The following is a 26168-nucleotide window of genomic DNA, read 5'->3' on the forward strand; positions in this document are numbered from 1 at the left end:
AGTCACTTCCATGCTGGAGTCAGAGGTTCTGGGTTAAAACTCCAGAGCCAGCATCTATTATTTCTTTAATTTTATCTCTTTAAGCATGGACTTCCTACCAGAAAAACTGGGTAATAAGATCTAATGTGGACTGTTTCATAGCCACTTAACTCTGAACAACTGCTTCCTTGCATTATTTAACTTAGTCATCATAACAGTACATATTAGTAGGTATTACTTATTTTTGTCAGCTTTTCTTCTTGTTTTTAAATAATGAGTGAAAAGAAAACCAACTTAATACATGGATATTTAATATGTATTAGTCTACAGCAAGGTGTGTTCACAATGACATTTTTTTTGAAGAATGAATTAGTTGATTTTAAAGTTTCAGGTCTTTTTTAGATTTTAAAGAAATAACTAGGCATATAGCTATGATCCAATCACTTCTTCAGTTTTGTCTTATTTCTCCTTCTATCTGTATGTAAATAAGGAAGTCACCTGATCACGGATGGCATGCAACACCCCCCCCCCCCCACCCCACTTCTCCCACTCATGCTCATGGCAGGCATGACCAATAAACTTCTCTTTTCCCTTCCTCAGAACATGGATGTGGCTTCAGAATTCTTCTCATGATTCACTCCAGGAAACCACTACTATTAACATATGACCAGAGTTGGCAGTTGAGATAACAACTATATCTTATCCCCACCCCAGGTGGATCCCTACCTTTTCTTACATTGAAGCTCTATCTTAAAACATTTAACAATTTATCTAAACTTCAATTCTTCTTGGTATCCCCCTACCACCTTCAACAAATTTTTAGCTTTGTGTTCAATGAAAAAGCAAGTGCAAGAATATAATTCAATTTTTCACATGGAGGCACCAATTTGTTGATGACTATGATGACTCTCAAAACTGGTCTGAGGCACATTTGTCTTTCTTCTAACTGTAGATTCTACATGCTTACTGTGGTACCTTTCATCTTTTCCTTGGAAATTATGCAAAACCAAAGCTTTGTAACTGAGTTTGTCCTCCTGGGGCTTTCACAGTATCCAACCATGCAAAAAATAATATTTGTTGTATTTTTGTTCATTTACATTGCAACTGTCAGAGGCAACTTGCTAATTGTGGTGACCATCAGTAGCAGCCCAGCACTCTGGGGCTCCTCCATGTACTTCTTGCTGACTTTTCTGTCCTTTCTGGATGCATGCTTCTCCTCCGTCATTGTCCCAAAGATGATTGTGGGCTCTCTCCTTTGGAAGAAAACCATTTCCTTCAAAGGTTGCATGACCCAGCTCTTTGCTGAACACTTCTTTGCTGAGGTGGAGTGATTTTCCTCAGTGCCATGGCCTATGACTGCTATGTGGCCATCTGCAAGCCTTTGAACTATTCTTCTATCATGAACCACAGACTCTGTGTCCTGCTGATGGAGGTAGCCTGGATAGGGGGCTTCATTCATTCCATGATACAGATTCTCTTCACTTTCCAGCTGCCCTTCTGTGGCCCCAATGTCATTTATCACTTCATGTGTGACTTATACCCACTGCTGGAGCTTGCCTGCACTGACACTCACATCTTTGAGCTTTTGGTAGTCACCAACAGTGGGTTTTGGAGAAGGCAATGGCACCCCACTCTAGTACTCTTGCCTGGAAAATCCCATGGGCCGAGGAGCCTGGTAGGCTGCAGTCCATGGGGTCGCGGAGAGTCGGACACGACTGAGCAACTTCACTTTCACTTTTCACTTTCATGCATTGGAGAAGGAAATGGCAACCCACTCCAGTGTTCTTGCCTAGAGAATCCCAGGGACGGGGGAGCCTGATGGGCTGCCATCTATGGGATCGCACAGAGTGGGACACGACTGAAGTGACTTAGCAGCAGCAACAGTGTGTTTATCTGCATCCTAATCTTCTCCATGTTGCTTGTCTCCTATGGGGTCATCTTGCTGTCTCTGAGAACCCATAGCTCTGAAGGGCAGCAGAAAGCCCTCTCCACCTGCAGATCTCACATTGCTGTTGTGATTTTGTTCTTTATCCTATGCATATTTATGTATGTATGGCCTCCATATTCTTTCTCCTTTGACAAAATGGTAGCCATACTTTACACCATCCTAACTCCCATGTTCAATCCTTTGATTTAAGCTTTCAGGAACAAAGAAGTGAGAAGTGCCATGAGGAAAGTGTGGAATAAGATAATGGTTTCTAATGAAAAATAAAACATTTAAAGTTGAATAAAAAATTCAAATTTTCTAATCAGACAAAAATTTTATATGGATGAGCATTGTTTGACAGGGGTTGACTGTGTGGATCTCAATAAACTGTGAACAATTCTGAAAAGATGGGAATACCAGACCACCTGACCTATCTCTTGAGAAACTTGTGTGCAGATCAGGAAGCAATAGTTACAACTGGACATGGAGCAACAGACTGATTCCAAATAGGAAAAGGAGTACGTCAAGGCTGTATACTGTCACCCTGCTTATTTAACTTATATGCAGAGTACATCATGAGAAACACTGGGTTGGAGGAAGCACAAGCTGGAATCAAGATTGCTGGGAGAAACATCAATAACCCCAGACATGCATATGACACCACCCTTATGGCAGAAAGTGAAGAAGAACTAAAGGGCCTCTTGATGAAAGTTGAGAAGAGCGTGAAAAAGTTAGCTTAAAGCTCAACATTCAGAAAACTAAGATCATGGCATCTGGTCCCATCACTTCATGGCAAATAGATGGGGAAACAGTGGAAGCAGTTGCAGACTTTATTTTTCTGGGCTCCAAAATCACTGCAGATGGTGACTGCAGCCATGAAATTAAAAGACCCTTACTCCTTGGAAGGAAAGTTATGACCAACCTAGATAGCATATTCAAAAGTAGAGACATCACTTTATCAACAAAGGTCTATCTAGTCAAGGCTATGGTTTTTCCAGTGGTCATGTATGGATGTGAGAGTTGGACTGTGAAGAAAGCTGAGTGCCAAAGCATTGATGCTTTTGAACTGTGGTATTGGAGAAGACTCCTGAGAGTCCCTTGGACTGCAAGGAAATCCAACCAGTCCATTCTAAAGGAGATCAGTCCTGGGTGTTCATTGGTAGGACTGATGTTGAAACTCCAATATTTTGGCCACCTGATGCGAAGAGCTGACCCATTTGAAAAGACCCCAACGCTGGGAAAGATTGAGAGCAGGAGTAGAAGGGGATGACAGAGGATGAGATGGCTAGATGGCGTCACTGACTTGATGGACATGGGTTTGGGTGGACTCCAGGAGTTGGTGATGGACAGGGAGGCCTGGCATGCTGCGGTTCATGGGGTCACAAAGAGTCGGACATGACTGAGTGACTGAACTGAACTGAACTGTAAGTAATGTAATATTATAAAAAATAGCATAAGTTCTAGGAAATAATTTAGTTTTGATTTTTAGGTCACTTATGAACTCTGATTTGGCAATTCAATATCCTTAAATGAACTAAGAAGACTTAGAATCTATAAGTAAAAAAAGAATGAAAAAAATTACTGTCACTTCTTGCCACTCATTTGATATTTTGGGAAATATTTCTGAAGGGAAGACAAAATTGTCTTAGAGATTTTGTTTTGCATATATAAATATAAATACATATATATATATATATATATATATATATATATATATATATATCAAGGAACTTTTTGCCCAACCTAATGTATCTGCTGTACAACTGAAAATAACAAAACTTTGTAAAACAACTCTATTTTAAAAATAAATGAATAAACAATAGAAAGAAAAACATTAACATATTAATGTTTCAGATTTGCCAAAGAACTGTAATTATTGCTGACATTAGCCCTTTGATATTGATGTAACTATAATTCACACTTTGAAATTGAAAGTGATGTTGCTCAGTCATGTTCAACTCTTTTGTGACCCCATGGACTGTTGCCTACCAGGCTCCTCTGTCCATAGGCTTTTCCAGGCAAGGGTACTGGTGTGGCTTGCCATTTCCTTCTCCAGGGGATCTTCCCGACACAGGGATTGAACCCTGCTCTCCCACATTGCAAGCAGATGCTTTACCATCTGAGCCACCAGCGAAACCAGTTCACAAGTTGACATAACACAAACAAGAGTAATTAAACACACATATTTCATCTACGGGCTTTCAGCTGTCTTCAAAGACTTCCAGGCCTCTAGAAGAGATGGACTTAGGAAATTTTATGCAGAAGAGAACAGAATTACCTCAAATCAAGTCATATGAGTTGAACTTTAACCAATTGTCCCCAAGGCTTGATTTTGCCCTTGGACTGTTTGAGCTAGGTAGCTCATCGCATATCACTTGGGACTGGTTTGGAAGAAATAGTTTCCTTGGAGCTCCTGAGGCTTAAAGCCTACCTTAAGCATTTGCAAACTCTTGTGTGAATTTCTATAAATATCCAGTACAGTAAAAAGAAAACACTTAGCCTCATGATTTTTCACACATACACAAAAATAAAACAGCAAGAGAGAGAGAGAGAGAGAGAGATACGGTGGGAAGAAAGCTGGCCGCAGAGGCATTTATGTCTCAGAGTTCAGGGATAGTTTACTCCAATTAAATTTCCAAGAATGGAATTAAGAAATTCACTCCATTTTCAGAGCATTCTCTCTGCTCCAATACAGACCTTGCTGTTCTGTCTGACCCAGTGTTACCAGGAAGGAGCTGTGTGAATTACGGCTACATGAAGAGTTCCCTTTCTCCATAAACTCTTTACATCCCATCATCACTTGTGATAGGAGGCAATGATAAATCTCAATGAAGTATAGTTTGTGTGTTTTATTCAAGCTTCACATAATTGACCTTATAAGTAAATGAAAGTTGAAGATATGAAAAATATACTCTATTGGAAGTCATCTGTTTGGTTGTAAGGAAAGAGGTAAGTTTCTCAATCTGTCAGAAATTTTTTCTTCTGTGCTGTGCTTAGTGTCAGTTATGTCTGACTCTTTGTGACCCCATGGACTGTAGCCTGACAGGGTCCTCTGTCAACGAGATTTTCCAGGTGACAATACTGGAGGGTGTTGCACTCTTCCAAGGGATCTTCCCAACCCAGGGATTGAACCCAGGTCTCCTGTATTGCAGGCGGATTCTTTACCATCTGAGCCCTAAACACTGATCTCTTGGAATCTATACTCAGTGTGTCTTCTAACAAACGACAGAGCTCCTGGGAAGTGTTTCTACCAATGAAGAGTTATGGTGGTTCAGTATTCCTAGGCCTTCCTTGGACTCAGCACATGGCTGAACTACTTCTAAAAGGCACCTCTGCTCACAGAAGACACAACACATGGAATGAAGGCCAGCTTGGAAGAAGTTTCTCTCTTGGGGAACTCCTGTTTCAAAGTCTATGGTCAGAGCTGAGGCTTCTGGGACAGAGTATGAAATTGGACTCCACTTTCTGCACACCTGGATTTTCAGGATCCTTGACAACCCTTGGGACGACACACAACAGCAGTCTCTCTTTAATTGGGGTGAGTGATGGAGTGGTTGTTCAGGAAGAAAGAAGCTGAACTGTGGGATGAAATCTCAGATAAAATGACTTTCTCTAAGATGTTTGTTTTCCTTCCCACTCTATATCTTTCTATATCTCATCCCCGACTCTTCTTTCCCTGGAACCTGCTCACTCCTCTCTCCTGTTTTGACTGCTTTAGTCTGCTTCTTTCCTCCTCTTAACTATTATCCAATTGGATCTTTATTTATTTATTTTGCTTTAATATTAACCTCAGCATGCAGTTTAATGCACTTGGTTTTGGAGTCAGGACAGAAATTTAAGATATCAATTGCTATCCTTCTCTCATGACTCATGATTTCTTTTTGCTAAGATGCAATCTATGTGATGATTAGAATTTGATATTTTATATGAGATGTAGGGTGAATGCTGAGAGAGAGGCTATGTAGTAACATCCCTTTCTAGTTCTAGCCTAAGTGCCTTAATTAAAGCACTCTGTATCACAGATCATGCTTTGTAACTAAAAATGGATGAATCACATGGCCAGTCCAGTTACCTTGCAAAAAACGTGTATGTCAAATGAAATAACACAAGCAAAAACTTGTTTGAATGATAAGATTATGGAAAAAGAATAATATTTAATCCTGAATTGCCTTATTCAATCATAAACACACACACATGCACACACACACACACACATTTGGAACATTGGAGATAGAGGCAGATGGTTATTTAACTTAGGAAGAATGGAAAAAATTTGGCACCAAATATATTTGAATCAGTTAACAGTTCAGTAGGTAAAAGTAAAATGTAAGGATCAAGGAAGGAAGAAGACCTTCTACTACCATGATGCCCTCTCAAATCAAAGAGGCAGGGGGGTCCAGAAAAGTTTGGAGATAATGGTTGAATTAAATAATAAAATTCTCAAGTAGTATTGATTCAAACTAATGCATACATTCTTCAATGATGCTTTCCTGGTTTTATGTCCCAAACCTTCTTTTCTTACTTAAAATAAAATAGAATTAGTTGAACTGGATGTCATGTTTGTCTGTTATCCACCAAAAATTTGTCTCTTAAAACTTTTGGATTTAGTGAGAGTGCAGTTTTTAATGATGGGAGCATCTATTTTTCCTGAAGTAATGCATATTCCCTTTCTAAAAATATTTAATCACTCTTCTATCCTAACTTCTCTTCCCACAACAAAGGGCTCCCTTTCTTTCTTCTTCTTTTTTTTTTATCCCCTACTGGAAACCTAATGTATTAAAATTAAATAATCATTGATTTGTTTTCTTTTTTAAATAATCAACAGAGAAAATTGCAACTTCTAATCAGAGTTTGTAATTATTGTGATATTTCTAATTTCTCATAGTGAACTAATAGTATTTTAGCTCAACTGCAAGGAAAACCTAATTGTATTTAGATGTGTAACTTTAATAGAGTTAAATAGTTTGATTTACTGACACTGATATATTTACCTTACTTAGGGAAACCCTTTATAAACTTTTTGAATATTTAATTTTCAGAGAACTTCGTTGGAAATTGCAGTTTAACTAAACTAAAGACATAATTTCACTTATTTTCCATGTTTAAATCTTTAACGACCAATCAACTTATTTTCTAGGATCTTTCTGATATAGAGTTAAAATTCACTTGGTATTATTGCAGAGTTGTGTGTAGTTTTTTAATGATTAAAAATCTTACATAGAGAAAATGTATCCCTCCAACATCGTTATGAGGAGGTTGAGGACGTCTTTTCATGCTCTATAAATTGACTCCAGATATGAGTAGGATCTCAGTACACATTTGATGACTGAGTTGATGGTGTTATTGAATCACTAAAGAATTGATGATTAATCAGAAAGAGGAAGTGTACATCAAAATTCACGTTAAAATGTATTTCATTTGACATTAAATTTTAAAGGCATGATTGACTAAAACGGAAACAGGAGTTTAAAATTGATAGAGTTTATTGCATAATGCTGGGGAAAAAAAGCTCAAAACTTAAAGATATCAAAAATTAAATAGACATCACATACAAAATTCAAAACAAATGAAATATAAGAAATTAAAATATACAAAAGTGTTATACTCTATTGCTAATCAAAATATATAATGCTGTGAAAGTGCTGCACTCAATATGCCAGCAAATGTGGACAACTCAGCCATGGCTACAGGACTGGAAAAGGTCAGTTTTCATTCCAATCCCAAAGAAAGGCAATGCCAAAGAATGCTCAAGGTACCGCACTATTGCACGCTATCATTAATCTGTGCCCGTGTCCTTTTCCTATCCCTATGCCTTGTAAATAAGAAAGTGTAGGTATAGAATACTGTGCCTCTGCTCCCTTCAATACTCCTTTTTGGAAAAGAATTGGGCCTGGACCAGTGTTGCATTAAGCAGAGACCAATGAAAGAAGAGGCTCCCCCAAATATTAGAATCCTCTCATCTCCAAGGGAAATGTGTTTCTTGAACTTGAGGTTTCTTTTTCCTTTTTCTTGCCTCCCAGTCACGCTAGTAAAGTAATGCTCAAATTGTCCAAGCCAGGCTTCAGCAATAGGTGAACCGTGAACTTCCAGATGTTCAAGCTGGTTTTAGAAAAGGCAGAGGAATCAGAGATCAAATTGCCAACATCTGCTGGATCATGGAAAAAGCAAAAGAGTTCCAGAAAAACATCTATTTCTGCTTTCTTGACTACGCCAAAGCCTTTGACTGTGTGGATCACAATAAACTGTGGAAAATTCTGAAAGAGATGGGAATACCAGACCACCTGATCTGCCTCTTGAGAAATTTGTATGCAGGTCAGGAAGCAACAGTTAGAACTGGACAGGGAACAACAGACTGGTTCCAAATAGGAAAAGGAGTACGTCAAGGCTGTAGATTGTCACCCTGCTTATTTAATTTCTATGCAGAGTACATCATGAGAAACGCTGGTCTGGAAGAAGCACAAGCTGGAATCAAGATTGCTGGGAGAAATATCAATAACCTCAGATATGCAGATGACACCACCCTTATGTCAGAAAATGAAGAGGAACTCAAAAGCCTCTTGATGAAAGTGAAAGTGGAGAATGAAAAAGTTGGCTTAAAGTTCAACATTCAGAAAACGAAGATCATGGCATCTGGTCCCATCACTTCATGGGAAATAGATGGGGAACAGTGGAAACAGTGCCAGTCTTCATTTTTCTCACCTCCAATCACTGCAGATGGTGATAGCAGCCATGAAAGTAAAAGATGCTTACTCATTGGAAGGAAAGTTATGACCAACCTAGATAGCATATTCAAAAGCAGAGACACCACTTTGCCAACAAGGGTCTGTCTAGTCAAGGCTATGGTTTTTCCAGTGGTCATGTATGGATGTGAGAGTTGGACTGTGAAGGAAGCTGAGTGCCAAAGAATTGATGCTTTTGAACTGTGGTGTTGGAGAAGACTCTTGAGAGTCCCTTGGACTGCAAGGAGGTACAACCAGTCCATTCTAAAGGAGATCAGTCCTGGATGTTCATTGGGAGGACTGATGCTAAAGCTGAAACTCCAATACTTTGGCCACCTCATGCGAAGAGGTGACTCATTGGAAAAGACTCTGATGCTGGGAGGGATTGGGGGCAGGAGGAGAAGGGGATGACTGAGGATGAGATGGCTGGATGGCAGCACCAACTTGATGGGCATGAGTTTGAGTGAACTCTTGGAGTTGGTGATGGACAGGGAGGCCTGGTGTGGTGAGATTCATGGGGTTGCAAAGAGTCGGACAACTGAGTGACTGAACTGAACTCAACTGAGGGTACATGAGTGGAGCTCTTGGTAACTGAAATGGAAGCTGTCCCATTAGGACAGAGTAGGAAGTGAGGAGAGCTCTGTTGGCAGAATATTCCATTTGACAATCTTGTCTGGGATTAGTTAGCATCATGGTTTGATGTGATTCTGGATTAAGTGAACTAAATGGCTTATTTAGCAAATCCTTCAGGGTTGGGTGGGAAGGGTGAGACATTTTTCCTTCAAAGCCTTGACAAAGAACTTTTCATGAGTAATAAATATTTGTTGGAGGAAGAAGAAATGTTTAATTCACGTGATCTGCCAGGGAATGATTTGGGGTAATGGATATAGCTATTTAGAGATAGTTTTATCACAGAATAGTGGGAATATTTCCTATTTATTCTAGAAATTTCTAAGAGCAGAGTAAGAAAATTTCTGCTAGTATTACAGACCCTTTTGAGGAGTCTAACTCAAAAGAGTCTAACCCTTCTAGCAAGGGTTGGTATCTATGGTGTATCTTCTCTCCCCATAAGTCCTGAGACAGAAAGCAGAGTGGATCTATTTGGAGTACAATTTACATGTTGCAAATACTGAGCATGATTTGTCTTCAAAGTAAATCAGAATTGAAGGAGCAAGAGCTCATAGTTTTTTTTTTTTTTCCTCCACAAAGAAAAAAGATAAGTTTTCAAGCCCAACTGAATAATTTCCTTTTTCTTGCCTCCCAGTCAAGATTGGGTTTTAGGTCAGTTGCCTCTACCCAATTCTGTCTCCTGAGAAACCTCAAGGTCAAGAAACACATTTCCCTTGGAGATGAGAGGATTCTAATATTTGGGGGAGCCTCTTCTTTCATTGGTCTCTGCTTAATGCAACACTGGTCCAGGCCCAATTCTTTCCCAAAAAGGAGTACTGAAGGGAGCAGAGGCACAGTATTCTATACCTACACTTTCTTATTTACAAGGCATAGGGATAGGAAAAGGACACGGGCACAGATTAATGATATGCAGTGGGTATGCACTGATACTGGTGATGTTGTGATACTTATTGTCCTAATTATTATACTAACATTTCCTGTCCAGGACACACCATTGCCCCTACTTACAGCCCCAAATTGCATTCTCTTTCTGGGATTGGAGTAAGAGATAATATGAGGGTTGGAGAAGAGAAAGATAACTCTCTAGTGAAACCCTGGGATAAACTACTCTTTATCCCTAACATGGATCTTCGCTCTTGTGAGAGTTGCCCTGTCTCATCCCCTGGTTCTTCTTCCTTTTCTGGCTGTTTCCCACAATCAGATTTTCCCCTTTTGCTCTGATTCCTGCCACCATTCTCTAATCTCTCTATCCCTTACTCCTCGCTATTATTTTTCAGATATACATCTAAAATGTTGATTTCTTTGACCCATCCTGAAGTTTCACCCATTGACTAGTCAGAACATGCACTGAACATGTCAGAGGTTTACTCCTTTATCTGCTTGTGATTTTCAGGCTTTATGCTAACTCCTTCTGGATGGCTGGAGACTGATATTTTATGTAACAGTGTGGAGCAGAGTAAGCAAGAATTGCCATGGAGCACAAATGCTTCAGTTCCAGTCCTGGTTCCTCTCTGACTATTTTCTGTAAAATCCTGCCTCCCAGCTTAACTTGAAGTAAACAAAATAGAATAATATTAACTTGTATGACAGTCTCTAGGTCCATCCACATCTCTGCAAATGGCACAATTTTGATCCTTTTATGGCTGAGTAATATTCCATTGTGTATGTGCCACATCTTTATGCATTCCTCTGCTGATGGAGGCTGCTTCCATGTCCTGACTGCAGTAAAAAGTGCCACAATACACATTGGAGTGCATGTATCTTCTGGAATTGTGGTTTTCACGTACAGGAGGAAATAATACATTGTAAAACAACTCTGCTCCAGTAAAAATTTAAAAAATAACACACACACACATGAACATACCTTATGAGATGGAAAAATCAAATGAACAAAAAATATTAAAACAAACCTGAAAGGATTGCACAATTCATAAATACACACACACACACACACACACATACACACACACGCAAACATGCCCTTTAAAATGGATAGCCATTAGCAAGCACATTATTTGACAGTGCCAGGCTTGGCTGCTGCATGCAGAAGCACTGGCACTGAGTTAGAGGACTCTGAGAGCCACAGTGAGTATTTCAGTCATTGTTCTTGAAAACTATAGTAATCATTTTATTGCATTTATGATGTGTCATATCTTTAGAATGTTCACTTTCCCTTTTCTTTCTTTCTTACTTTGGCCTTGTCTAATGGCATGCAGGATCTTAGTTCCCTGACCAGGGAATGAACCTGTGCTTCATACACTAGGAGTATGGAGTCTTAACCACTAGACCACCATTGGTAATACTGGTGTTTATGAAATATCTGCCTGACTTTATGGTATGTAGGAGCTAATAATTCTTACAATCAAAACACACAGAAAGATCTCACTCAAACTGTTACTTTCCATCCCCTAAATTTTTGTGTGAGATAGTTTATTTAGAATTTAATGAAAATGAAGTACTCTGTGAAAAGACTTACTGTGTTCTATGTTTTGGAAATATAAAAATGATCATGTTTTAGGGCAGTGAACATATTCTCTATAATATTATAGTAATACATACATATCATTGCACATTTATTCAAATCCATAGAATGTACACCACCAAGAGTGAGCCCTGTGCTAAACCATGGACTTCAGGTGATTGCAATGTGTCAGTGTAAATTCATCAGCAAAACAAATGCACCACTCTGGTGGGATAGTTGATAATGGGGTGGAGGTTATATATACGTTAGGGCAGGGACTGTATGGGAAATCTCTGAACCTTTCTCTTAATTTTATTGTGAACCTAAAACTGCTATAAAAAATAAAGCCTTAAATATAATAACAATGACAGAACATGATCTTATTAAATATAACAAGATATACTTAATTTTGCTATTTTGCATGACACTAATCAAAAATGAGCATTTAAGATCCTTCTCTAAGAAGTGAAAGTCACTCAGTCATGTCCGACTCTTTGCAACCCATGGACTATACAGTCCATGGAATTCTGCAGGCCAGAATACTGGAGTGGGCAGCTATTTCTTTCTCCAGGGAAGGAAGTAAGAAATCCAAAGTCACCAATGAATCATATCTGGGGTCACTGAGGGTCCAGACTTTATTTAGTTGGGACTACATTGGATCAATTTGTACGCTTCCCACTCAGTTTCTTAGTATAGGGGATAGAAAGACATATCTCCCCTGGAAGCTGCATATCTTCAAGAAGGTAGACTTTTCATTGCAGATGAGCTTAAAGTCCAATTGAAATTTTTTTCTAATGACAATTTTGTTAAGCAACTTAGTTATTTCTGTTCTTCAGTTCAGTTCAGTTCAGTCGCTCAGTTGTGTCCGACTCTTTGCGACCCCATGAATCGCAGCGAGCCAGGCCTCCCTGTCCATCACCAACTCCCAGAGTCCACTCAAACTCATGTCCATCGAGTCGGTAATGCCATCAAGCCATCTCATCATATGAGGTCCCCTTCTCCTCCTGCTCCCATCCCTCCCAGCATCAGAGTCTTTTCCAATGAGTCAACTCTTCGCATGAGGTGGCCAAAGTATTGGAGTTTCAGCTTTAGCATCAGTCCTTCCAATCAACACCCAGGACTGATCTCCTTTAGAATGGATTGGTTGGATCTCCTTGCAGTCCAAGGGGCTCTCAAGAGTCTTCTCCAACACCACAGTTCAAAAGCATCAAGTCTTTGGCACTCAGCTTTCTTTACAGTCCAGCTCTCACATCCATACATGACCACTGGAAAAACCATAGCCTTGACTAGACTGACCCTCGCTGGCAAAGCAATGTCTCTGCTTTTGAATATGTTATCTAAGCTGGTCATAACTTTCCTTCCAAGGAGTAAGCATCTTTTAATTTCATGGCTGCAATCACCATCTGTAGTGATTTTGGAGCCCAGAAAAATAAAGTCTGCAACTGCTTCCACTGTTTCCCCATCTACTTCCCATGAGGTGATGGGACCAGACGCCATGATCTTCGTTTTCTGAATGTTGAGCTTTAAGCCAGCTTTTTCACTCTCCTCTTTCACTTTCATCAAGAGGTTCTTTATCTCCTCTTCACTTTCTGCCATAAGGCTGGTGTCATCTGCATATCTGAGGTTATTGATATTTCTCCTGGCAATCTTGATTCCAGCTTGTGCTTCTTCCAGCCCAGCGGAATGAAGCAGGGAAAAGGCTAATAGAGTTTTGCCAAGAGAATGCACTGGTCATAGAAAACACCCTCTTCCAACTACACAAGAGAAGACTCTACACATGGATATCACCAGATGGTCAACACTGAAATCAGATTAATTATATTCTTTGCAGCCAAAGATGGAGAAGCTCTATACAGTCAAGAAAAACAAGACCAGGAGCTGTCTGTGGCCCAGATCATGAACTCCTTATTGCCAAATTCAGACTTAAATTGAAGAAAGTAGGGAAAACCACTAGACCATTCAGGTATGACCTATATCAAATCCCTTATGATTATACAGTGGAAGTGAGAAATGGATTTAAGGGACTAGATCTGATAGACAGAGTGCCTGATGAACTATGGACGGATGTTCGTGATATTGTACAGGAGATAGGGATCAAGACCATCCCCATTGAAAAGAAATGCAAAAAAGCAAAATGGCTGTCTGGGGAGGCCTTACAAATAGCTGTGAAAAGAAGAGAAGCAAAAAGCAAAGGAGAAAATGAAAGACATAAGCATCTGAATGCAGAGTTCCAAAGAATAGCAAGGAGAGATAAGAAAGCCTTCCTCAACGATCGATGCAAAAAAATAGAGGGAAACAACAGAATGGGAAAGACTAGAGATCTCTTCAAGAAAATTAGAGATACTAAGGGAACATTTCATGCAAAGATGGGCTCGATAAAGGACAGAAATGGTATGGACTTAACAGAAGCAGAAGATATTAAGAAGAGGTAACAAGAATACACAGAAGAACTGTACAAAAAAGATCTTCATGACCCAGATAATCACGATGGTGTGATCACTCACCTAGAGCCAGACATGCTGGAATGTGAAGTCAAGTGGGCCTTAGAAAGCATCACTACCAACAAAGTTAGTGGAGGTGATGGAATTTCAGTTGAGCTATTTCAAATCCTGAAAGATGATGCTGTGCAAATCTTGCACTCAAAATTTCTGTTCTTAGGTAACAAATAAATCATAATAAAAGCTGTCTACATCTTTTTAGGCCTCTACATTTTATATATCCCTACAAAAACATAATCAAACAATACATTCTTGTTTTCATGGCCTCTGGCTAGGTAGAAAACCTAGTTTTCAAAGTTTTTCTACTATGCCTTTTTTATTGTTCAGTCACTACGTCATGTTTGACTCTTTGTCACTCCATGGACTGCAGCATATCAGGCTTCTCTTCCCTCCATGATCTCCTGGAGTTTGTTCAAATTCATGTCCATTAAGTCGGTGATGCTATCTAACCATCTTGTCCTCTGCCAACCCCTTCTCCTTTTGCTTTCAATATTTCCCAGCATCAGAATAATCCAACTAAACTATAAGTTTCAGTTTGATTTTCTTTTTATTTTCTTGATAAAGCATTTACCTTATCATGCCCATTTGGAGAAGGAAACAGCAACCCATTCCAGTACTCTTGCCTGGAAAATCCCATGGACAGAGGAGCCTGGTAGGCTACAGTCCGTGGGGTCATGAAGAGCTGGACATGACTGAGTGACTTCAGTTTCAGTTTCACTTTCACTTTCATGCATTGGAGAAGGAAATAGCAACCCACTCCAGTGTTGTTGCCTGAAGAATCCCAGGGACGAGGGAGCCTGGTGGGCTGCCATCTATGGGGTCGCACAGAGTTGGACACGATTGAACGACTGAGGTGACTTAGTAGCAGCAGTATCATATCCATTAAAATATTGCTTTCCTCTCTCCTTCCAAAGCCCTCACTGCTCTGAGTTTTATCTCTGGATTCTAGACTTTTTCACATCCAAGGGCCTATGTTCCTTCTACTTTCTTCTTATCATGGGCCCATATTACTGAAGGTGTTATGTGCTTTTATTTATTTATATTTAAATACACATTAAAATTTCTGAAAGCATCATTCCTAACTTCTGGTTACCATGAGAAAACTGGTGTGATACACAGTGCTGATATGATTTCAGCTACTCAGAAAAGGAACTTAATGTTTAAAACAGTTGTACAGTTGTTTTATAGGTAAATAAAAATTTGGAATTGATGTTTTTGGAAAATGAAAAATCCCTCTTGGAAAGCTAACACTCATAATCATAATGGAAGTAACCACTACAATTGAAGGTACTGCATACCTGCATCTTCCATATGTTTTGCACATACTGAATTATCCAACCTTCATAGCAACCCTGAAAAGTAGATTGCTTTATCATATATTTTCACAGCTGGAGAAAATGAAATGCATAGAATCAAGGAATTTGTTATATATACACCCTCATAGGCAGCAGATGGAGTGTGAATCTAGGCAGTGTGGTCTCAGATTCTATGCTAACTCACCTCTCAGACCTGATTTAAAACCTGACTTTCTTCAGTTAAAGTTCATCTCTTTAAAAAATTCTGAATTTTTCACTGATCGATGTACTCCTAGGAATTTGTACTTTTCTCCCTGCAGATGGTTTCTACTCTTATAACACCAATCATATGATGACTTACATAGTTAGTGATCTTATATCCAAGTACCTTAAAATTCATATTAAACTTTTAGGAACAGTGAGGATGTTTTCCACATTCTTCACAATAACTCCAGATAATTTCAATTAAGTATTTAAAATGAAAGATAATTATGGAATTATGGAAGGTGAGTGGATACTGTATTACTATTTTAAAGTTTTTTCAAAATATAGACTACATTAAAGTGGGAAAATTGACAGCTTGTATTTTATAAAAAGGAACAAAGTCACAGAAGAAGAAAAGAAGCAAAGTCATTAAAGTGAAAGTAGTAGAGACAGACTTACATAGTTCTTACTTACTATGAGCCACATCCTTCTTCATTTTATCTGCATAGTAACTATGATTACGTCTAAAGTGATTTTCCCAAGATGTTGCAACTAGTAAATAGTGAATCTGGGATTTGAACCCAGACAAACTGACTCCAGCAACTGTATTCTTTACTAAGAAATATCATTTTGCTAGATTAATATTAATTGTAAATAAAATATCAAGATTACAAAATATAAGACAACAAAAGATAAAGGATACTCAGGACAATATATTTTCATAAAGATGTGGTAAAAAAATAAAATGTAGAAAACTATAAAACACTGGTGAAAGAAATCAAAGGGGACACTAATAGATGGAGAAATATACCATGTTCATGGATTGGAAGAATCAATATAGTGAAAATGAGTATACTACTCAAAGCAATTTATAGATTCAATGCAATCCCTATCAAGCTACCAACGGTATTCTTCATAGAGCTAGAACAAATAATTTCACAATTTGTTTGGAAATACAAAGAACCTCGAATAGCCAAAGCAGTCTTGAGAAAGAAGAATGGAACTGGAGGAATCAACCTACCTGACTTCAGGCTCTACTACAAAGCCACAGTCATCAAGACAGTATGGTACTGGCACAAAGACAGAAATATAAATCAATGGAACAAAATAGAAAGCCCAGAGATAAATCCATGCACATATGGACACCTTATCTTTGACAAAGGAGGCAAGAATATACAATGGATTAAAGACAATCTCTTTAACAAGTGGTGCTGGGAAAACTGGTCAATCACTTGTAAAAGAATGAAACTAGAACACTTTCTAACACCATACACAAAAATAAACTCAAAATGGATTAAAGATCTCAACGTAAGACCAGAAACTATAAAACTCCTAGAGGAGAAATAGGCAAAACACTCTCCGTCATAAATCAAAGCAGGATCCTGTATGACCCACCTCCCAGAATATTGGAAATAAAAGCAAAAATAAACAAATGGGACCTAATTAAACTTAAAAGCTTCTGCACAACAAAGGAAACTATAAGCAAGGCGAAAAGACAGCCTTCAGAATGGGAGAAAATAATAGCAAATGAAGCAACTGACAAACAACTAATCTCAAATATATACAAGCAACTCCTACAAGCTCAATTCCAGAAAAATAAATGACCCAATCAAAAAATGGGCCAAAGAACTAAATAGACATTTTTCCAAAGAAGACATACAGATGGCTAACAAACACATGAAAAGATGCTCAACATCACTCATTATCAGAGAAATGCAAATCAAAACCACTATGAGGTACCATTTCACACCAGTCAGAATGGCTGCGATCCAAAAGTCTACAAGTAATAAATGCTGGAGAGGGTGTGGAGAAAAGGGAACCCTCTTACACTGTTGGTGGGAATGCAAACTAGTACAGCCACTATGGAGAACAGTGTGGAGATTCTTTAAAAAACTGGAAATAGAACTGCCTTATGATCCAGCAATCCCACTGCTGGGCATACACACCGAGGAAACCAGAAGGGAAAGAGACACATGTACTCCAATGTTCATCACAGCACTGTTTATAATAGCCAGGACATGGAAGCAACCTAGATGTCCATCAGCAGATGAATGGCTAAGAAAGCTGTGGTACATATACACAATGGAGTATTACTCAGCCATTAAAAAGAATACATTTGAATCAGTTCTAATGAGGTGGATGAAACTGGAGCCTATTATACAGAGTGAAGTAAGCCAGAAAGAAAAACACGAATACAGTATACTAACGCATATATATGGAATTTAGAAAGATGGTAACGATAACCCTGTATACGAGACAGCAAAAGAGACACTGATGTATAGAACAGTCTTTTGGACTCTGTGGGAGAGGGAGAGGGTGGGATGATTTGGGAGAATGGCATTGAAATATGTATAATATCATATATGAAACGAGTCGCCAGTCCAGATTCGATGCATGATACTGGATGCTTGGGGCTGGTGCACTGGGACGACCCAGAGGGATGGTATGGGGAGGGAGGAAGGAGGAGGGTTCAGGATGGGGAACACAAATATGCCTGTGGCAGATTTGCTTTGATATATGGCAGAACCAATACAATATTGTAAAGTTAAAAAAAAAATGTGGCTTGTAATATAATTTGATATACAGATAATAAAAATACATTTTTGCTAACCAAGTGAGATAATACAATAAGCTCTTTTTGCTTTGTTTGTATGTGTATTAATTTTTCTGCAATATTCTAAAACTTTATATATAATTATATCATTAAGTCAATAATTAAACTGTGGAAATTATAGTAATATGTGAAAATTATTATAATAATTCTAAGTGAAAGAAACTACAATGATTATTTCAATCAAACTATATATGATATTAACAAATATCTGAAATAGAAAAATTATATTACTGTATATTGAAACTGCAGGATTTTTTTCAAACAATATTTTTAGGAAAGTTTTCTGGAAAATTTAGAGTAAAGAGAGACATGTGTAAGTAAGATCATATATTAGATTATACACATATAGGAAATTTTACAAGTCAAATCCATAGGCAGAAAGGCTCAGTACTTTAATGGGGTAAGTTCAGGAGTATAGTCAAGAGGGTAAATAGTAGTTTCCCAAATTACATAAACCTTAGTGTATTATCCACACATTTGTTATATTATGACTATCAGTGAAGCTGACATCTTGAACACAAGAGGCATAGGTAAAAATTGTCAAAGCATATTTCAACCAAGATTCCAATGGAGTCAGGTATAATAGACACAAAAATGAACCAAAGTAAGAATGGTTTCTTCAGCAGGGACTCTAATAATATTAGCAGTTAATATTGAAATAGTGCTATTTAGATTTTAGAGAACATAGAAAAGATATATAATGCCTGGAATATACATGTGTATATTGATGTCTATGTGGATACAAAATCGTCTTTAAATTTTTAGGAAAACTCAGAGTAAAATATGGCAAGTATTTGTTCTCCATTTCTTGTCTGAAGGCTGAATTTGGAAGTGTTAAAGTCATTTGCTAACGGAAAGTACTAGTTCTGGAGTTCACAATCTTGGTTGGAATAAAAATTTTAAAGGCCATTCATTCTGTATTCTCAAAATGCAAAAACTTTGATCCAAGGTAGCAAACTTCTGAATCAATAGATAGGTCTGGGAGAGTTAAGGACATGTACAGATTTCCAGAGATTCATATCGGTTTAAAGACATTTGGAACAAACAGAGTGTGAAACAAAAACTAAGACTTCAGAATTCAGTCCACTTATCTTCCCGAGATGTCTATTCTTTTCTTCTTTCTGCAGACTAAACTTTTGTCAACTACATCTTATCTACAGTCATTACCATGTCAGTGAATAAGAGTGTGACTGAATTCATTCTCTTTGGCTTGACACAGGATGCAGGAAAGCAGAAAGTGGTATTTGGAGTCTTCTTTTTTTTTTTTTTTGAACTGAATGTATAGGCTATATTTTCTTTTTTTTTTTTTAATTTAAATTTATTTATTTTAATTTGAGGCTAATTACTTTACAATATTGTATTGGTTTTGCCATACATCAACATGAATCCACCACAGATGTACACGTGTTCCCCACCCTGAACCCCCCTCCCACCTCCCTCCCTGTACCATCCCTCTGGGTCATCCCAGTGCACCAGCCTCAAGCATCCTGTATCCTGCATTGAACCTGGACTGGCGATTCGTTTCTTATATGACATTATACATGTTTCAATGCCATTCTCCAAAATCATCCCACCCTCTCCCTCTCCCACAGAGTCCAAAATGAAGTCTTCTTGATCCTATGCCTTGCAACACTGTTGGGGAACTTATTGTAGTGACTATTAAGACAAGCAGGACATTTTGGAAGTCCCATGTATTTCTTCCTATTCTATCTGTCCTTTGCTGATGCGTGCTTCTCTACAATCACAGCCCCCAGGATGCCCTTTCTCAGGAGAAAACCATTTCCTACAATGAGTGCATGACCAAGGTCTTTGCAGCCCATTTCTTTGGATGCATGGAGATCTTTGTGCTCATCCTCATGGCCTTTGATCGTTACATAGCCATTTGTAAACCCTTGCAATATACAGCCCTCATGAACCAGCACCTTTTTGGTGTGTTGGTGATTCTATCCTGGGTGGGGTCTTGTATTCACTCTTCAGCACAGATTTTCCTGGCTTTGAGGTTGCCCTTCTGTGGCCCCAATGTGATTGACCACTATTTCCGTGCCTTGCAGCCCTTGTTGAAACTTGCCTGCATGGACACTTCTGTGATAAATTTGTTTGTTGTTTCTAATAGTGGGGCCATATGCATGGTGGGGGTCATAATCCTATTTATCTCTTATGTTGTCATCTTGTACTCACTGAGAAATCACAGTGCAGAAGCAAGGCTAAAGCCCTCTCTACATGCACCTTCCACTTCATGTGGTTGTCTTATTTTTTGGCCCATGTATATTCATATACACATGCCCACCAACCACATTTCCAATAGACAAGATGGTGGCTGTATTTTATACAATTGGGACACCCTTGCTTAACCCACTGATCTATACACTATGGAATGAAGAAGTGAAAAATGCCATGAAAATGTTATGGTATAGCAAAGCATGACTTCAGTTGATAAGTATATATACAGGAATACTTGTGTATATTTCCTTAATGATTTAGTTCTGCTTTATGGACAGAAGAAATAGCATATTTTTGTCCAGAAGCAAGAGTAAAGAAATATATGGATATAAAGACAGAAATACACAGTATCCTTATTCTGAGAGGCTTGCTTTAGAAAATAAAATCCATAAAAATTTTGAACAACCTCTGATGACTCTTACTTTTTTTCTATCAACATCAAACAATATTCACATGATAATTTAGTTTCCTGTACAAATATTTCTTCAGAGAGAAATGGACTGACAGAATGTGTGTGTGTGTGTGTGTGTGTGTGTGTGTGTGTGTGCACGTGCACACGTGCACATTGAATCTTTTTCTAGATTTTGTTCTAGTTCTTATGAAGGTGGTCATAAGAGCTTATCCATAAGGACTGGAACTTTACAGAATGACAGTTTCTGTCTTGACAACCTAACAATTAGACAAGATTCTCTGAGAAAATGTTACTCTAGAAATCAGTGCTGAATCCACCTCACTACTGTATCTACACTGATGACCCTCAAACTCCTATAAAAGCTGGAACTTTGAGAACCCCATGAACAGTATGAAAAGGCAAAATGATAGGATACTGAAAGAGAAACTCCCCAGGTCAGTAGATGCCCAATATGCTACTGGAGATCAGTGGAAAAATAACTCCAGAAAGAATGAAGGGATGGAGCCAAAGCAAAATGAATACCCAGCTGTGGATGTGACTGGTGACACAAGCAAGGTCCAATGCTGTAAAGAGCAATATTGCATAGGAACCTGGAATGTCAGGTCCATGAATCAAGGCAAATTGGAAGTGGTCAAACACGAGATGGCAAGAGTGAATGTCAACATTCTAGGAATCAGCGAACTGAAATGGACTGGAATGGGTGAATTTAACTCAGATGACCATTATATCTACTACTGTGGGCAGGAATCCCTCAGAAGAAATGGAGTAGCCATCATGGTCAACAAAAGACTCCAAAATGCAGTACTTGGATGCAATCTCAAAAACGACAGAATGATCTCTGTTCGTTTCCAAGGCAAACCATTCAATATCACAGTAATCCAAGTCTATGCCCCAACCAGTAATGCTGAAGAAGCTGAAGTTGAATGTTTCTATGAAGACCTACAAGACCTTTTAGAACTAGCACCCAAAAAAGATGTCCTTTTCATTATAGGTGACTGGAATGCAAAAGTAGGAAGTCAAGAAACAAATTTGGCCTTGGAATACGGAATGAAGCAGGGCAAAGACTAATAGAGTTTTGCCAAGAAAATGCACTGGTCATAACAAACACCCTCTTCCAACAACACAAGAAAAGACTCTATGCATGGACATCACCAGATGGTCAACACCGAAATCAGATTGATTATATTCTTTGCAGCCAAAGGTGGAGAAACTCTATACAGTCAGCAAAAACAAGACCAGGAGCTGACTGTGGCTCAGATCATGAACTCCTTATTGCCAAATTCAGACTTAAACTGAAGAAAGTAGGGAAAACCACGAGACCATTCAGGTATGACCTAAATCAAATCCCTTATGATTATACAGTGGAAGTGAGAAATAGATTTAAGGGCCTAGATCTGATAGATAGACTGCCTGATGAACTATGGAATGAGGTTCATGATATTGTACAGGAGACAGGAATCAAGACCATCCCCATGGAAAAGAAATGCAAAAAAGCAAAATGGCTGTCTGGGGAGGCCTTTTAAATAGCTGTGAAAAGAAGAGAAGCGAAAAGCAAAGGAGAAAAGGCAAGATATAAACATCTGAATGCAGAGTTCCAAAGAATAGCAAGAAGAGATAAGAAAGCCTCCTTCAGCGATCAATACAAAGAAATAGAGGAAAACAGCAGAATGGGAAAGACTAGAGATCTCTTCAAGAAAATCAGAGATACCAAAGGAACATTTTGTGCAAACATGGGCTCGATAAAGGACAGAAATGGCATGGACCTAACAGAAGCAGAAGATACTAAGAAGAGATGGCAAGAATATACCGAAGAACTGTACAAAAAAGACCTTCACGACCCAAATAATCACGATGGTGTGATCACTGACCTAGAGCCAGACATCCTGGAATATGAAGTCAAGTGGGCCTTAGAAAGCATCATTACGAACAAAGCTAGTGAAGGTGATAGAACTCCAGTTGAGCTATTCCAAATCCTGAAAGATGATGCTGTGAAAGTGCTGCACTCAATATGCCAGCAAGTTTGGAAAACTCAGCAGTGGCCACAGGTCTGGAAAAGGTCAGTTTTCATTCCAATCCCAAAGAAAGGCAATGCCAAAGAATGCTCCAACTACTGCACAATTGCACTCATCTCACACGCTAGTAAAGTAATGCTCAAAATTCTCCAAGCCAGGCTTCAGCAATATGTGAACCGTGAACTTCCTGATGTTCAAGCTGGTTTTAGAAAAGGCAGAGGAACCAGAGATCAAATTGCCAACATCTGTTGGATCATGGAAAAAGCAAGAGAGTTCCCGAAAAACATCTATTTCTGCTTTCTTGACTATGCCAAAGCCTTTGACTGTGTGGATCACAATAACTGTGGAAAATTCTGAAAGAGATGGGAATACCAGACCACCTGATCTGCCTCTTGAGAAATTTGTATGCAGGTCAGGAAGCAACAGTTAGAACTGGACATGGAACAACAGACTGGTTCCAAATAGGAAAAAGAGTTCATCAAGGCTGTATATTGTCACCGTGCTTATTTAACTTATATGCAGAGTACATCATGAGAAACGCTGGAGTGGAAGAAACACAAGCTGGAATCAAGATTGCTGGGAGAAATATCAATAGCGTCAGATATGCAGATGACACCACCTTTATGGCAGAAAGTGATGAGGAGCTAAAGGGCCTCTTGATGAAAGTGAAAGTGGAGAGTGAAAAAGTTGGCTTAAAGCTCAACATTCAGAAAACGAAGATCATGGCATCCGGTCCCATCACTTCATGGGAAATAGATGGGAAAACAGTGGAAACAGTGTCAGACTTTATTTTTCTGGGCTCCAAAATCACTGCAGATGGTGACTGCAGCCATGAAATTAAAAGACACTTACTCCTTGGAAGGAAGTTTATGACCAACCTAGATAGCATATTCAAAAGCAGAGACATTACTTTGCCAACAAAGGTCCATCTAGTCAAGGCTATGGTTTTTCCTGTGGTCATGTATGGATGTGAGAGTTGGACTGTGAAGAAGGCTGAGCACTGAAGAATTGATGCTTTTGAACTGTGGTGTTGGAGAAGACTCTTGAGAGTCCCTTGGACTGCAAGGAGAACCAACCAGTCCATTTTGAAGGAGATCAGCCCTGGGATTTCTTTGGAAGGAATGATGCTAAAGCTGAAACTCCAGTACTTTGGTCACCTCATGCAAAGAGTTGACTCATTGGGAAATAGTCTGATGCTAGGAGGGATTGGGGGCAAGAGGAGAAGGGTACGACAGAGGATGAGATAGCTGATTGGCATCACCAACTCGATGGACGTGAGTCTGAGTGAACTCCGGGAGTTGGTGATGGATAGGAAGGCCTGGTGTGCTGCGATTCATGGGGTCGCAAAGAATCAGACACGACTGAGTGCCTGATCTGATCTGATCAGTGAAAAGCTGGACCATCACTGGAAAACATCTTAAAATATTGTGAATAGTTAAGAAGACGAAGGGTCTTATATTTGGTTTAATAAGAAATAACAGCCAGTCAGTCAGTTGCCCTTCAGAGTCTTTCACATTGCTCTTCACGAGGAGAAGGAAGAGGAAATAAGAGTTTGGCAGCACGAATGTGCAGAAGGGAGGGTAAAGGGAAGGAGAGAGGTGCTTTATAAAGACAGGAAAAGTGAGAGGAAGTGGTTGTTTTATCCAAGTAGGAGAGAAGAAGCTACATCTTCCTTATACTTTGAGAATCACTTTTGGGAATATGAACATTTGTAGGAAATAATGAAGTTTCAGGCTATTCCCATATCATTAAGTTTTCTCTGTTATATTTATTTGTGTATAGAAAAGAAGCATTTTTGTTCTTTTGCTTCCCCATAACATCTGAAAACACAAGTTTCAGAATTCTGGGATGAACCTGAAATTGAAAACTTAGCACTTCTCAAAACTGGATCTTTTATTTTATATGAGGTCATTCAAAAAATGTGTATTTGAAGATAGCTTAATGTATAAATAATGTTCACTCACCACTCCCACTACCACAACCCCTGTATAATCTCAAGATAAAGTACTGTCATGCTATTTTAGAACCTGAGCTTATAATTCCAATCCAAACTGGCACCCAGAGTATTATTTTGTGATATTTACATATCATTTAATACTCAAGTACTTAAGTATTGCTTTAAGGGAAGCATTTCTGTCAAGTGAAGACAAAATGTTATTATGTTGCTCCTAAGATCCCCAATAGCTCTAATATAAAAAGTAGTAACAGGAAAAGAAAAATATTTAAGACCAAAAATGACATCTGTTAGAGCTTTTAGTATCATATTCACAAGTTGTAAACTTGTTATACACTCCCGCCAAATAAACACTCTCCATTTTTCTAATTTTACGTCTAAAGTTCTGTTTTTAAAGCATTTCCATTTGATCCTATGCCGTGTTGTGCTTAGTTGTTCAGTCATGTCTGACTCTTTGTGATCCCATGGACTCCAGGCTCCTCTGTCCATGGGTATCTTTTAAGCAAGAATACTGGAGTGGGTTGCCACGGCCTCCTCCAGGGGACCTTTCCAACCTAAAGATTTAAGCCAGGTCTCCTGCACTGCAGGCTAATTCTTTACCATTAAGGAAGCCCAAGAATATTGGAGTGGTAGATTATCCCTTCTCCGGGGGATTGTCCCAACCCAGGAATTGAACTGGGGGTTTCCTGCATTGCAGGCAGATTCCTTACCAGCTGAGCTACTAGGGACGCTCCTGGTCTTATAAGGATTACATTAAGTGTTGCTGCTGCTGCTAAGTCGCTTCAGTTGTGTCCGATTCCGTGCGACCCCATAGACGGCAGCCCACCAGGCTCCTCCGTCCCTGGGATTCTCCAGGCAAGAACACTGGGGTGGGCTGCCATTTCCTTCTCCAATGCATGAAAGTGAAAAGTAAAAGTGAAGTCGCTCAGTCGTGTCCAACTTTTAGCGACCCCATGGACTTCAGCCTACCAGGCTCCTCCATCCATGGGATTTTCCAGGCAAGAGTACTGGAGTGGGGTGCCATTGCCTTCTCCAACATTAAGTGTTACTGGTTCTTAAATTGTTATTGCTCAGTCACTCAGTCCTGTTCAATTCTTTGCAACCCATGTCAGACTTCCTTGTCCTTTACTATCTCCCAGAGTTCACTCTAACTCATGTCCATTGAGTTGATGATGCCATTCAACCATCTCATCCTCTGTCACCCGCTTCTCCTCCTGCCCTCAATTTTTCCCAGCATCAGGGT

General features: G+C 39.0%; 2 pseudogenes; both read left to right on the forward strand.

The window, feature by feature from the left end:
• The first annotated feature begins 977 nt into the window (after positions 1-977).
• LOC112579525 lies at positions 978-2191 on the forward strand (annotated as a pseudogene).
• Positions 2192-19487: 17296 nt separating this feature from the next.
• LOC112579392 lies at positions 19488-20751 on the forward strand (annotated as a pseudogene).
• Positions 20752-26168: the final 5417 nt, after the last annotated feature.

Source organism: Bubalus bubalis, chromosome 16, assembly GCF_019923935.1.
Source record: "Bubalus bubalis isolate 160015118507 breed Murrah chromosome 16, NDDB_SH_1, whole genome shotgun sequence".
Lineage (NCBI taxonomy): Eukaryota > Metazoa > Chordata > Mammalia > Artiodactyla > Bovidae > Bubalus > Bubalus bubalis.